Source organism: Clavelina lepadiformis, chromosome 3, assembly GCF_947623445.1.
Source record: "Clavelina lepadiformis chromosome 3, kaClaLepa1.1, whole genome shotgun sequence".
In the NCBI taxonomy this organism is placed as follows: domain Eukaryota; kingdom Metazoa; phylum Chordata; class Ascidiacea; order Aplousobranchia; family Clavelinidae; genus Clavelina; species Clavelina lepadiformis.
This window is the reverse complement of record NC_135242.1, coordinates 24928817-24943919: the sequence shown is the minus strand read 5'-3', so window position 1 is coordinate 24943919 and position 15103 is coordinate 24928817. Positions and strand designations below refer to the sequence as shown.

General features: G+C 38.8%; 1 protein-coding gene and 1 long non-coding RNA gene across 8 annotated transcripts in view; both read right to left on the bottom strand.

Annotated features, from left to right (window-relative positions):
• The window catches only part of LOC143449047 (exportin-7-like), a 38181-nt gene that overhangs the window by 7321 nt on the left and 15757 nt on the right, over positions 1-15103 (bottom strand). The gene's annotated exons all lie outside the window — the stretch shown is intronic.
• LOC143449081 (uncharacterized) lies at positions 7512-12792 on the bottom strand. 5 transcript variants are annotated; one of them, XR_013114505.1, is made up of 14 exons: positions 12382-12792; positions 11987-12142; positions 11397-11600; positions 10713-10825; positions 10321-10477; positions 10121-10211; positions 9823-9965; positions 9541-9716; positions 9401-9458; positions 8848-8990; positions 8614-8731; positions 8417-8474; positions 8083-8226; positions 7512-7969 (listed from the first exon to the last, which is right to left on the bottom strand). It is a non-coding gene; the product is annotated as an uncharacterized LOC143449081 (long non-coding RNA). The 5 variants fall into 5 exon arrangements; XR_013114508.1 differs by having other exon boundaries at positions 8604-8731; positions 10131-10211; XR_013114504.1 differs by having other exon boundaries at positions 10131-10211.

Sequence of the window (15103 nt, the reverse complement as noted above, 5' to 3'; positions counted from 1 at the left end):
AAGCGAGAAATAAACCAGTGAAACTTTAACTTTGCAATGATATCACAGGTGACCAACTGCCACGCTGGAAAAGTGTGTTTGTAAATATGACTTCTGCCAACTTTTCATTATTTTAAAGAACCAAACTGTAAGCTAAGGACTGAACATTCAAATGACTTGAAAGGTCTGAATGAGAAACAATTGTGATGCAATAAGCTAATTCTTCAACAATCAAGATTCTGATGCATGTCGCTCCATACTTAGCTTAGTTTGCGAAATCGTCTGACACTCTAACTCTCTATCCCCATGGTGGAAAGTATGACAACTACATCCTCCAGATATTTCAAGATCGTGCTTAGGGCCCCCACTGTTTCCTCTATTCTCAGAGACATCGCATATTTATGGCCAATAAAAGGAGACAGAGAGGCTTTCTGTTCAGCTTAGGCAAGTGTTAACTGAAAAACGTTCCTAGCCTAGCACATCATTTTGCACTCAGCCTGTCACTGCAGCAAACCTGATTTTAGCAAACCTGCTCCCCTGAGAGCTCATCAAAAAGTGTCGTGCTTTCCAGGTTGGCTATAATGACATTGTGAAAAATATAACGATGTGAGAGCAGAAATAAAGAAAAAAATGTTTGAGTACCAAAAGGCAATGTTCAGCTGTTTTAGCCACTACCCCTACAACACTAGGCCGGTGCAAAGTGTGGCATGCACTCACACGAATGTGCGTGCGATAGCTCGTAAACACAAACATGGACTTTTTGACTTTCACATCAAAACACGTAGTCATACAGAAATTCACACAAGCAAACAAGTGAAATTCGGCGGTATAAAGGCAAATTTAACGGCAGTACACAGTTGTAATAAATAAACGAAGAAATAAGTGCACATGAGCACGGCAGTAAGGTCTGAACGTAAAGCCAAGACTATAAAACTAGCCTATAGGCCTAGGATCTGTGATAATAACCAAAATTAATATACAGATTGTGTAGGATTTACAATTCTAGTACTTATGTGTCGTTTTAGCAAAGAGTAAAACGAGCCACAATCATTTCCTGTACTATTGTTGTGACGTAATATTTGTGCCTTTCTCGCATGCGTTTCGTTTGCCAAATGTTACTGTGTTAGCGTATGCCAGTACGAAGTAACAAGTTTGGGAATAATCAGCAATCAGCAATTTAATGCAGTTGAATATAGCTAAGCCAAAATGCTATTACATTGACTGTTGAATGAAGTGTTGTAGATATGCCAATGTTCTGTCAATTTGTATTCGTATAAAGAAGAAACAATATAACTAGTTTATACAATCAACAAATTTGTGCAAATTACTGAACAGTACAACTTAAGATAAGCTCAGTGTTAAGTCAGACAACTTTGCTTGTCGGCTTCACAAGACAATCAGCTTTTAGCTGAACAATCGAGTCTAGGATTGATTAAGCAAACAACGAACTTGAGGCTCATTATATCGAAGACAATAAACATTCAGACAATCAAAGATTGTTTTGGAGTGAATGGTACAGTCAAGTTCAACAACAATAACCAATCATTCCATTACAGATCCTTAAAGCCACGGTTTCTTGTCAAAAACTGCCGCACTTTCTAACCTTAAGCACCAATAAATGGCCATTTTAATACCAAAATTTGTTCCATAGCCTAAGTCGGGCATTAACAGATCTGGACAGTCAAAGGCGAAAAATAAATAGGCCTAATACCCTAGCAGACCGGTACCGTATGATATTAAATTTTCAAACGAAAAAATGGGCGTGGCTCGACTTTAAATTATTACGTCTCCATTATAGGCTACCGAAGCCCTCAAAAGTAAGCTATTGCCGTTGCCCCAACGCTGTGCCCGACCGCCCCGACCCAACCAAGCCGTAGCCTCGGCCTATGCCTTTGTACGGTTTTGGTATCCAAGAAACCGGGTCAGCATTCAGCAGAGCAGTACGCAGAAGGCTCACCAGAAAAAGCTACACTAGGTAAATAATACCAGAAATAATAATATCAAAAATACTGATCTATAAAGAAAGATAAAACATGAAATCTACATATATGAACCGAACATGCAAGAACTCAAAAATTGAATAAACTAATTATGTTACTTCGAGTATTTCCTAAAGCGATAAAATTTCTGGCAGATAGCTTAGAAAATACTTGCGAATTGCGAACCCATTCCTACCATTCAAATATCAAACATTATTTGCCCAAGGTAATGTGAGGGTAACTTTAGATTTTAAAGCTTCCTCCTTGTACTTTTTATTGAACACGTTATAAACTGATGTGACCACATCTTTTTCAACAAAATTGTCATCGCCGAACATTTATTGGGTTTCCTTTGTAAATAACCTAATATGACGAACATCTGCCTTTCTGTTATGGTTAATATGTGAAAACTTATCACGTTTTGTGTTAAAATAGAACTAATTGTTTTAAACTATCCTAAAACTTTACTCAAAACTCGGTCTAAAAACAACCGCAAAGTTCTGAAAATGTTAATACGTCACGTTTTGAATTCTTAATCTTAAACTTCCTACTATCATAAACAGTTTAAAAATACAGCGCAAAAACAGTTTCGATGCAAGCAAACTCTATTTACCTTCTGTTTTCGAATCCATCTTAGAACTTTTGTTTCCTTGTCGTGGTTGCATTGGGTTACACTGAATCAACTTTAACACATTCCATGTGAACGCACAAGTGTCTTTTATATTTTGTCATTTTTTTCACATAAAACTTTATCTTTTTTAAATTTAAAGATGCTTTTTGTTTTTATTTTTTTCTTTAGCCACACTATGATTTCGTAACCTGTTTACATTGGGGATTTGCTTTGTTCGTAAAGTAACTTGGGCAACTTTTATGCGGGTAACTGTGTTAGCGCCAATAGTGTTCAACGCTGTAATTAACGCTAGTTATTCTTCAACAAAAGATTTTTACAAACTACTAGCTGTACGAGATCTATCTTTTTTGTTTCAAGCAGCTATTGTCTGCCGTTAGTGTGACGGCGACAGCCTTTTGTTTATCTGTGCGAGTTTTTTTTATCTCAGTCTTAGGGTCATTGTTTGTTTACTGCATGTGACAATACCCCGTCATGTAGGCTACCCTACTTTGCAGTGATCGACAATGAAAGCAATTTTTCACCATTGTTAGCCTTTGATTGTTGTCTTTTGTACTGTTTAATTTTTATTTTGTCTTTCTTGCCATTAGAACTTCAAAATATAAGAGGAAGACTTGTAAGCTAGCTATATGGGCTATGAATTCCCTTTTTAGTTTATTGTTAGTAAACTTGTTATTGAATTAACATAGTCAGGTAAGCCAATCCCGATTATTATTGATGTTGTGTCAGTTGTGTGCAACCGTTTGGAAATAGGTCTTCAAAAACTAAGTTATATAAAACTTGCCCCGCAGAGTTTCCATTATAAGAAGCCCAACAAGGCACACCCAGGGCCGGATTAAGACGAAACTGGGCCTGATGCTGCAGCGCAAAAACAGGCCTATTTTTTCTAGGCATTGGTACATATGCATTCGACACTCTGACTCCACCGTACACGCGTAATCAGACCGACCAAAGAGCCTTTATTGCTTTCGACGCAGTCAGCCAAATTTTAATGAACATGAACAATAATAACGACGTGTTATCGTAAAAACTCGAGAGTAACATCAGGCTATGTAACATCAACACAATTCAATACCAATATTGCCTGAAAAGCGGAGTTAATGAAGAAAAGGCTAATCCAGATCAACTTAACGTTGGCATATTGTCAATGCTGCGCTAGTGCTGCTTACTTATACTACTGTTTTTCGAGCCTTAGCAAGCGCGAAATCTTCGATCATGTCAGTGCAGTCAAGGCTGCTCAGCACCTCATGTTCAATGCTCATAAGCGCCAGCATGTTTAGCCTTTCCTCCCTCATCGAGGACCGCAGCTCTCCTTTGACTATTCCCAGTTTTGAGAAGCTCCGCTCGCCGGAGGCATTAGACACCATCAAGCACAGATAGATGCGCAAAGCAATCTCGACGTTTGGAAATGTTTGAGAAAGGTTCAACGACGACAAAAGCTTGTACATGGTAAGCTCTGCTGACTCGTTCACACTCACCGATTTCTGGGTGCGCATAAATGCAGCAAACTGTATGAGCTCAGCCACCAGCGTGTCTTCCAAGTCATCTGGATACGAGGAAACGAGATTTTGAGCTTTATTCTCGATCTGCTTTATGCTCAATGACGTTAGCTCCGAAAGAAATCCGAATGTTGTAGATATATCCTCATACGCCTTCATTCGCTTTTCCAGTTCAGCTAACAGTCTGTCGATCATGACCAGATATATATGGGTTTTGAATGTTTCCCTAGGGGTGAGGTTTTCTTCGTTTGCAGCTCCTTCATCAGGCATTCGCTTTCGCTTACGGCCTCGACGTTCTTCAGCCTTGTATTCGCCGTGAGGAACCTTTTCGATCGCCATCTGCTCATACACGTCAAATCTGTCCCGTGCAAATTGAATCGTGTCGACCAGTGATGCCAATAAACTAGTTGCCGTATTCAGACTGACTGTAGGGTCTTGGAGGCTAATGCTCGTACTGTTGAGACGGCATAGGATATCGTTCCAGGCAGTCGCCATAACTGCTGTCTCAAGTTCGTCCATCCTGCGCGAAAATCCGTCAGCCTGGTTTCTCGTATCGGCCTTCTGCTCCTTATCTGCCGCAAGCTCATCCAGGACTTCTTGAATGCTCTTCCACCCTTCTACTAGCGCTTTGACAGCATCTGCACGTTCACACCATCGGGTTCCAGACAAACCTTTGAGCGTTAATGTGCAGCGATTCTTCAGTTTCTGCCAGCGATATGTCGATTCAGACAGGAAAACGTATAGTCCATTGACAAAATGAAAAAACCTGGTACAGCCAGCGCAGCTATTAACAGCCTGGTCTCCTACCAGGTTTAAACTGTGGTTGCAGCATGGAATAAAAGCAGCATATTTACATTCTCGCTTCACAATTGCCTGGACACCGTTGTACCGTCCTGACATGTTTGACGCATTGTCATACGACTGGCCTCTGCAGTTAGTAACATCCAAGCCATTTTCCTTCAGAAAGTTCAGAAGTATGCTAGCCATGTGCGTAGCGGTGTGTCTCATCATAGGCAAGAATGTCAGGAACCGTTCAACTGGACCCAACGGCAGAACATATCGAATAACAATCGTTAGCTGGTCGAGGTGTGATACGTCAGGTGTAGAGTCAATCGAGACAGAGAAATACTTCGCCTTCTTGGCTTCTTTCAGGATGGTGTCCTGCACCTTTTGTCCCATGAGCTGCACCAGCTCCTCGCAAATTGTGGATGACAAATAAGAAATGTGACCTTTCCCGCAGTTCGCATATTTTCTAATATGGCTAGCCAGCAGAGTATCGTACTCCGCCAACAACTCAATGATGCCAAGGTAGTTACCATTATGAGGGGAACCTATGATCTCATCCGCGCCCCTTATAGCAAGGCCACGCTTAGCTAGGAATATCAGAACGTCGATCAGCCGCTTTACAATCTGGCGCCAGTAACACCGCTTTTCCTCGACCTGTTTAGCGGCTAGGTAGTCAACACGACCGGCCTCCCTCTGTCGGCTCGCAAAAGACAACATAGCCTTGCGATGACCATCGCTGCTTTCATGCATTTTTATTCTGGATTCGCCTGTCCTCCAATTGTCGAAACCGCCGGATACGAACTTGGTTGCTTGAACAGCATTACCACCGAACAACTTGCATGCAAAGCAGAACACCTTCCCGGTCGAAGGCGAGTAGCACAACCATTGTCTATAGGATTTTTCACCATTGAGCGGATGCGTACGCACGAAGAAGGTCTTAGTGCATCTTTTCGTCTGGGCCTATTTCAGGAATGGGCCTAATGCTGCAGCATCAATAGCATCCACCTTAATCCTGCACTGGGCACACCTGGTTAATTGTCAAAAGGAAGATGCTTATTCAACCATCTTATGGTGACAGACCGTCTCATGGCTTCATGGGCGATTTTCATCTGATTGATAGCGTAGCCATGGGCAGTGTTTTTTTAACCCTATTCTAACTAAGCTTGGCTTCTCCCGCACACTGTCATAGCAAAACGTGGCGTACAGTTGCATTGTTTGCTGTAGAAACTTGAAATTTGGTAACTTTTCCTAAAAAATGTTCAGCTATCTGTCCATGTTTGTTTGATAAAGTTGGATTTTGAAATTTTTAAGTTATTGCGATATTTTCATAATTTTCCTCTGCTTTGCTCTGCTCTCCGCATTGAATCGTATTACTCATTTACGCACCAATAACTCGACTAACTATTCTCTTTCGTTCTCTTCTCGCGGTCAGCTGGTTTTCCGCTCAGCGGGGACGCGGCGTAACAAGAAGAATTTCTAGAAATGTGTCACTTTTAGAAATACTTAATTTACACTAAATTAGCTTTCTTTAGTTTTACAATTATGATGTATACAGGAAGCCAGATGATTTTTCTACTAACCTGTCAAAATCCGATCAGTTTACGACGTATAGTTTTCTAATAATTAACGATTGAAAATTTCTCCAGCGGTTTCCCAAAATTTGGACTTGCAACTACAGGCTATTTTTTGGTATTTAAATGAAACACTTGCTGTCTCTTAAAACTACTTAGCGGTCACCCAAACCAAACCTTAAAAAAAAACCTGGCCATGGGCAAACCAATCTGCCCTATACACTCGCAGAAGTAGAAAATAAGATAAGCTACTTGAAAAAAATTGACTTCAAACCCAAAACCTATTTCTTGTATGTAGGCTTTAACAACATAGCCTTACCATATTTTTGGCAACGTAGAAAAGCAAGCCAATACTTTTTTAACTCAGTTCAATAATTTACATCCCAGCTTAAACTATACGACGAATATGCAACCACCAGTATGATAACTAACATGGAAAAACATGGAAAAAGGATTGATTATATGCAGAGGTGGACAGTCGCTACTTTGAAAGTGCCGTCGGTACCACTATTTGGCAAAAAATGTACCGACGGTTTCCTGCCAACTTTGTTCCGGGGTAGTACCAAAACCTGACCCTTCCAACCCAGATAGCACGTCGTTGTCGGCCCGACGGCTACAACGAGCTAGTAATTGTGCTACAGGCTACAATCCAGATCTCGATACCAACGCCCAACATTATTACCATATATGGTCACAAGAAACCGGGTTTTTGCCCTGGATGAGGTTTCTTTTCAGGTGGGTTTTATTTTCTCATTTGCAGCATTGGACCTATAAAGGATTAGCAATCTGTTGCTTGAACACAACATCTGCTCGTCTGCTGTAATCTGGGCAACCTGGCTTTGAATGTGGAAATTTTCGTTTCTGTGTTTCTTGGCCGTGCTACTTGTGATCAGCAAGTTGACACCATCATGATTTTTTGCAGATTTTTAAGCCTTCTGGGCTAAAGCGCTTATTCCCGTGCATTAGCGCATGTTATTAGCAACTTGCACTGTTTGTTCGTCCCCACCGCGCCAATGAAGAAAAATAAAATTGATTGATTGAGTCTTTTCTGACACTCTGTAGTGCAAAATTCTGTTTTGGTCATTGCACATAGGCTGCTTGTTTTATTTTAAGTTCATCAATCAACGATAACATCACAAGAAAGTAAACTATGACGCAGATTGACGACAAGTAACATAGCACAAAGCAAGCGCGCAAAAGACATCCAACACACGGGCAAGAAACATCCGGAAATAAACATAAGTAAAGATTTTAAAGTAACGACCATTAAATTATAAAAAATGCAACCACTCAGTCCCAGTCTTGAAGACAAAAATCGGCCATAATCCGGCGTTTGATCGAAGAGTTTTCAACAAATAACTCGGGTCCATACTAAAGTACTCATAACAAAGATAGGTCTTGATGCTCTGCTTGCTATGGTCCGTCCATCAGACATCAGGTGGTCGGCTGCGATCTAAGCGGATCCCAACGAATAACACTCCCGGACCATGAACAGCATCTCTTACCCTGGGCATGATTATCTGCATCCTGGAACAAAGATTTCTCCGGGTTTTACAGAATATGCGGTCACCCATGGGCAGCAAACTTTTGAAACAAAACTTAGTCTTCAGAGGTTTGAAAGAAAACTTAAACTTATTTACCTCGCTGGTCACTTGATGTCGACAAAGAGTAATTACGATTTTATTCCACATTTAATGACTCAGTGGTATCGTCACAAATTCTTCTCGTGACATAGAAAGCGACAAGTTACGAAATGACAGAGGGCAGAGAGCTGAGAATGGAATCTGTGAAACAAAATACATTCAGTAAAACCTGTGGCATAAATATGAGAATTGTTTAAAGTCCTACAAAGTTATCTCATTTCAACTGTGGAGCTTGATTATTTCGTAGGTTTGCTAGACATATATCTTGAATGTTTTATGCCCCGCAACGAGTTGCACACATGGAAAGTGACATTATGGTTAACTAGACTACCTCATAGTTTGTGAGTAGCAAGGAGTCTGATTCTTTGAAGGCCACTCATCAAAGCAATCTGCAACACATACATAAAAGAATAAGTTATATATGAAATCATGCATGTTTAAGTTGTACAAGTAAATTTGTTCAACTGGGCCCTTGTTTGGTCTTATTTGATCTTTGCCTCATTGTCCTAAACTTTGACCTTTGATGACCTTGGGTGCTTTGTTTCAGCTGATCGGCGATTGCACTTGTCAGCCGAAAAGTATAAGGACACATGACCAGTAAGCTCAACGTAAAATTGGCGGCGTGGTCAAACAGATATGGGTCGACCTAAACCATACAATATATCCATGTTGCTTCTACCAATGCTTCTAACACAATAAGTTGCGTATTTATAGCACTAAAAGCAATTGGAAGAGTTTTTGATCAAAACTTCACAAATTTACATTGCTGACCACTTGATGTTGACAAAGGGTAATTCCAATTTCATTCTGCATTCCATGACTCGTGGGTATCGCCACACGTCATACCCGATGGAAAAAAGAGTCAGTTTAGGAAATGACTGACGGCGGAGTGTTGAGACAAAAATCTGTCAAACAAAAAACTTCAGTAAAAATTGTGGCTTTAATATGAGCATACGTTAAACTGCAAACTTAACTCATCTCAACTTTGGATATCAATTATTTTTTGGGTTTCGTGGCCATATATACAATCATATCATCACATTATTATATTTTGTTATCTTGCAAGTTTTAAGTCCTTCGGATTATCTACTTTTTTGGTCATTAATCGTTTGAGCACGTTTGAGCACGCAAAATATACACAAAACAACAGAAATGAACGGTTCCGTTTATATAAAGTTGTTAGTTATATTACAGGTGTACAAGCAGGTAAAGTTTGGTACTGGAATTTAAAAATATAAACTTCTTTGCAAAGAATTTAATTTTTATTGCAACATGTTGCACAGATGGTCACTGACATTATGATCAACTAGACTACCTCATAGTTTCTGAGTAGCAAGGAGTCTGATTCTTTGAAGACCACTTATCAAAGTAATCTGCAACACATACATAAAAGAATAGGTTATGTATGACATCATGCATGTTTAAGTTGTACAAGTAAATTTGTTTAACTGTGACCTTGTTTGTTCTTATTTGATCTTTGCCTCATTGTCCTAAACTTTGACCTTTGGTGACCTGGGGTGCTTTGCTTTTAGCTGACCGGCGATTGCACTTGTCAGCTGAAAGGTATAAGGACACATGACCAGAAAACACAGCGTAGAACTCTCGTCGTGGTCAAACAGACCTGGGTCGACCTAAAAGATACAAAATACAACCATGTAGCTTCTACCACAATGTGTTGCATATATCTAGCACTAAAGGCAATTGGAAGACTTTTTGTGCAAAACTTCACAAATTTACATTGCTGACCACTTGATGTCGACAAAGAATAATTTCGACTTCATTCTGCATTCCATGACTCGGCGATATTGTCACACGTCACACCCGTGGGAAAAAAGCGACATTTTACGAAATGGCCGACGGCGGAGTGTTGAGACGAGAAGCTGTCAAAAAAAAAATTCAGTAAAAATTGTAGCGTAAATATGAGCATATATTAAAGTGCTAACTTAACTCATCTCAACTTTGAATTTCAATTATTTGATGGGTTTGGTGGCCATATGTACCAGCATATTTTTACGTTATTGTCCTTAACTTTGACCTTTGATAACCTTGTGGATGCTTTTCTTGTAGCTGACCGGCGTTCGCACTTGTCAGCTGAAAGGACGTCTTTAATTTTGTGAATAAATGCACTAGAAATAGTGTGAAGCAAGATTATTAAAGTCGACGTATAATAGAGTGTTAATGTAAAGTTATAGCAAGCCCCGCTATTTCATAATCGATACTTCATATTATCATCACCTCAAATGTTGGGGGCCTGTTGTCGTCGTTTAAGTTTGTGGAACAGTTTGCTTCATTCAAAAGTTTGATTGTTTCCTGTCGGTGAGTTCCAGGCTATGACAAAGTATGTTGATGTTTTGTTCATTGACCTTGTGCTCTGTTAGCGTGTATGCGCGTCCTAACATTAACAAATTATTAAGTATTGAGATTTATTAAAAAACAAAGTTGCAATGCATTTGCTGTTTCAATCAGCCACCATAAGGTAATAAACCTGAAGTATGAATATTATTTCCAAACTATCAGGTGAAATAGTCATAGATTAAAATTAAAAATTGCTGCATTTTCTTTAAACGAGCATTATTTCACCTGAGTTAGTAGGTTGATTCTGTTGAGAAAATTCCTTAATTACTTACTTTTTTGGATTCAGTTTTTCCTTCATCTTATCCAAGAAACTGATCAGCAAAATGTGCATCTTTGAAATCACTACTCCAAATACGTACTCAGCGTCGTCTGACCCGGTTTCTGCCTGAAACATTCGGATCACTTCATTAACTGTCCAGTTGGTCCAGTTCTGCGTCTAGAGAAGCGTCATAGGTGGGCAGTACCGCAGTACTATAGTACCGAATTAATGTACCGCGGTACTTTCTCAGTACCGTCGATACTTTTCCAAAAACTACCGAATCTTTGCACCGAATTCCCTTTTCAAGAAATTTGTATTTTATATCAGTCCCGGTACTCGGTACTTTTCACGTGATTATTTCATAAATTTGAAAAGTATGTTTTCAAATATACGTGCTAATTAATCTTTAATGTCAAATTTAACATCTGTTGATCTTTTTTAGTCAACAAATGTCAAGTAAAATTGCAAGCGAGTAACGTCACATATGTTTTGCCCTGGAGTAACCTTTACCGGGTCATAATAGCGGCAAACATTGCATTTGCAGCAGCATCTTTTACACAAAAAGCACCGGTACCGAGTACCGACAAAGTACCGAACTACTTTTTTAAAATAGTACCGAATACCAGAACCGTCGGTGCATTTCTTGCCAAATACCGGTACCGTTCCCGACGGTGCTTTCAAAGTACAGACTGCCCACCTCTGAGAAGCGTCTATAGTTTCTAGATTGATTAGTCTCATTATAGGGATGCCAATGGACCATGACTCTGGTCAGTCTGGGTATCAGGTTTGAGGAACTCCATGATCTCCAGCATGCCATGGCTGCCGAATCCCCGTCATCTATGGTCCCATGGAAAGTAAGAGGATCACGACAAGAAACGGCGGAGCATAACCATTCTGGTATCTAAGAATTGCAACATAATAATTTAATGTTGCAAACAACTTTCTGTAAGCAATATGCGTTAGAAATAGAAAGAATATAACAATTAAAATTTGCAAAAACAACAAACAACCCAACTTAATGTATACGGTAAGTTTATTTTATAATCACTTGTCAACAACAATGACAAATCATGAAAAATATAACGCGTCGCGCATGAGTGATCACCAAAGTATTAAGCGCGGTTCTTGAAAATTACACAAAGTAAAGTTTATGACATCATTCGATTTTGTGTAAGTTTTGTAGAAATAACACAAACTAAGATTGTTAGAGTCGATTTATAATAAAGCACTAATATAAAGTTTACAAGCTCCTGCTATAGCATAATGGATACTTCATATTATCATCACCTCAAATGCTGTGGGCCTGCTGTTGTGGTTTAAAAATTTGAACGGTTTGCTTCATTCGAAAGTTTGATTGTTTCCTGTCGGTGAGTTCCAGGCTATGACGAAGTACGCTGTTGTTTTGCTCATTGACCTTGTGCTTTGTTAGCGTGTATGCGCGTTCTAATAATAACAAATCATCAAGTATTGAGATTTATCAAAAATTAACGTTGCAATGCATTTGCTGTTTGAATCAGCCACTACCCATAAAGTAATACACCTGATGTATGAATAATATTTACAAACTATCAGGTGTCATAGTCATAGATTAAAATTAAAACTTGCTGCATTTTCTTTAAACGAGCATTATTTCAACTGAGCTAGGAGGTTGATTCTGTTGAGAAAATTCCTTAATTGTTTACTTTTTTGGATTCAGTTTTTCCTTCAGCTTATCCAAGAATCCGATCAGCAAAAGGCGCATCTTCCAAATCCCTACTCCAAATACGTACTCAACGTCTGACCCGGTTTCTGCCTGAAACATTTGGATCACTCTATTAAGTGTCCAGTTGGTGCATTTCTGCGTATAAAGAAGCGTCATAGGTGTACCGCATGGGCAGTATTGCAGTACAATAGTAACGATTTACTGTACCACGGTACTTTGTTATTACCAGTAACGTTACCGTCGGTATTTTTGAAAAAGAAATGCCGAATCTCTGTACCGAATTCCTTTTTCAAAATATTTCAATCCGTCACGGTATTCGGTACTTTTCACGTGATTATTTCATAACTTTAACGAGTGTGTTTTCAAAAATACGTGTTAATTAACCGTTAATGCCAATTTTAGCACCTATTTGTTTTTTAATCTGGAAATACCAAGTAAAATTGCAAGCGAGTAACGTCACATATGTTTTGGCCTGGAGTAACCTTTACCGGGTCATAATAACCGTTGTGCGGAACATAACCATTCTGGTATCTAAGAAGTGCAACATAATACTTTAATGTTGCAAACGTCTTTCTGTAAGCAATATGCGTTAGAAATAGAAAGAATATAACAATTAAAATTTGATAAATCAACAAACAACCCAACTTAATGTATACGGTAAGTTTATTTTATAATCACTTGTCAACAACAATGACAAATCATGAAAAATATATCGCGTCGCGCATGAGTGATCACCAAAGTATTAAGCACGGTTCTTGAAAATTACACAAGGTAAAGTTTATGAAACCATTCCATTTTGTGTAAGTTTTGTCGAAATAACACAAACTAAGATTGTTAGATTCGATTTATAATAAAGCACTAATATAACGTTTACACGCTCCTGCTATAGCATAATGGGTATTGTATATTATCATCACCTCAAATGCTGTGGGCCTGTTGTCGTCGTTTAAAAATTTGGAACAGTTTGCTTCATTCAAAAGTTTGATTGTTTCCTGTCGGTGAGTTCCAGGCTATGACGAAGTATTTTGTTGTTTTGTTCATTGACATTGTGCTCTGTTAGCGTGTATGCGCGTTCTAATAATAACAAATCTTCAAATAGTGAGATTTATCAAAAATTAACGTTGCAATGCATTTGCTGTTTGAATCAGCCACCATCCATAAGGTAATACAACTGAAAAATGAATGGTATCTCCAAATATTGTTTTGTTCATTGACCTTGTGCTCTGTTATCGTGTATGCGCGTTCTAATAATAACCACTCTGTCAAGCACTGGGTTTTTTTTTAAAAAAAACCAACGTTTCAATGCATTTTATGTTTAATTCAGCCACTACCGATAAGGTAATACACCTGAAAAATGAATGTTATCTCCAAACTATCAGGTGTCAAAGCCTTAGATTGAAATTAATATTTGCTGCATTTTCTTAAAACGAGTATTATTCCAATTGAGTTAGTAGTTTGATTCTGTTGAGAAGTCTCTTCAATTACTTACATTTTTTGATTGAGCTTTTCCTTCAGCTCATTCAAGAACCAGTTCAGCAAAATTTGCATCTTTCAAATCCCTGGTTTCAAGTTCTTAGGCCGGGTTCAATCGCCTATTATAATTTTTTCTCTACCTCCTGTATCTGTGTCAAGGAGGAATTTACTGTATATGTAAAACGACTCTTGACAGTGTGCAGGCCACAACATACCTTGAAAGACTTGATTGTTTTCCTGCCCTGACATAAACCTTCGCACAGGACTTCAACCAAAGATCTGCATAATTTTTCTCAAAGTTCACATAACTTGTAATTTGAACTGACTAAATGTATTTCATCATTACTTTTGCAAATTCTCTATTTAGTGGGTTGTTGAAAGTTACATTTTCCTCCTCAAACATTCTCGTGGGAATTTAAACTTATACCTTTCTCAGTAACAACCAACAGAACACACGGTGGCAGCACATTGTTCTACCTTCAGTTATCTCTGTTCTTAAGCATAATTTCATTTCTCAATTCTCACCAGGCACGTCAATGTTGCAAGTAGCATGCGGTGCCTTTGGAGTAAGTGCGACAATCGATGTCAAATTCTAAGCGAAAGTTACAATTAACCATTTTATTAGTAGCTGACCAAAATCTATTTTAATTGCATGTGTAACGATATATTTTTCTTATTTCAATTTGCGTTCACTGTTTGAGTATTTATTTACGTAATTGTGAGTTTCACAGTATGAGTTTACTGCAATTTTCATTGTTTTGAAAATGAAGTTAGACCCTATGGGTGGCGTTAGAGTGACGAACCTTTTTAATTGAATGAGTCACAAATGAGACTTTAACCTGGAAAGAATACAAATTGGGTCATGGATTTATTTAAATGTCAAGATCGATGAGAAACTTGCTGCTGCATCTTCTCTGCAAGTTTTATGGATTCCTGGACTGGTAATGTGTAGTTTTCAGCTTAACACATGCAGCCTTATATCTGGGATGAGGCGATTCCCGGTCCTTGATTTTATGAAATTCTACAAAGGGTATAAATCATCAAAATACTAACGATGAACAGCACAAGAGTCTTGTTACGTCACAAACGCCAAGACTGGACATGATAACGCAATACTACGGGCTGAGTAGTAGTGCCAGCGTGCTGTACGGAAATTCAGTCCGGTACTAGATTAAAATTAGGCTGGGCCTTCTTGCAAATATTTACTACCATGTTTGTCACTGAAACAT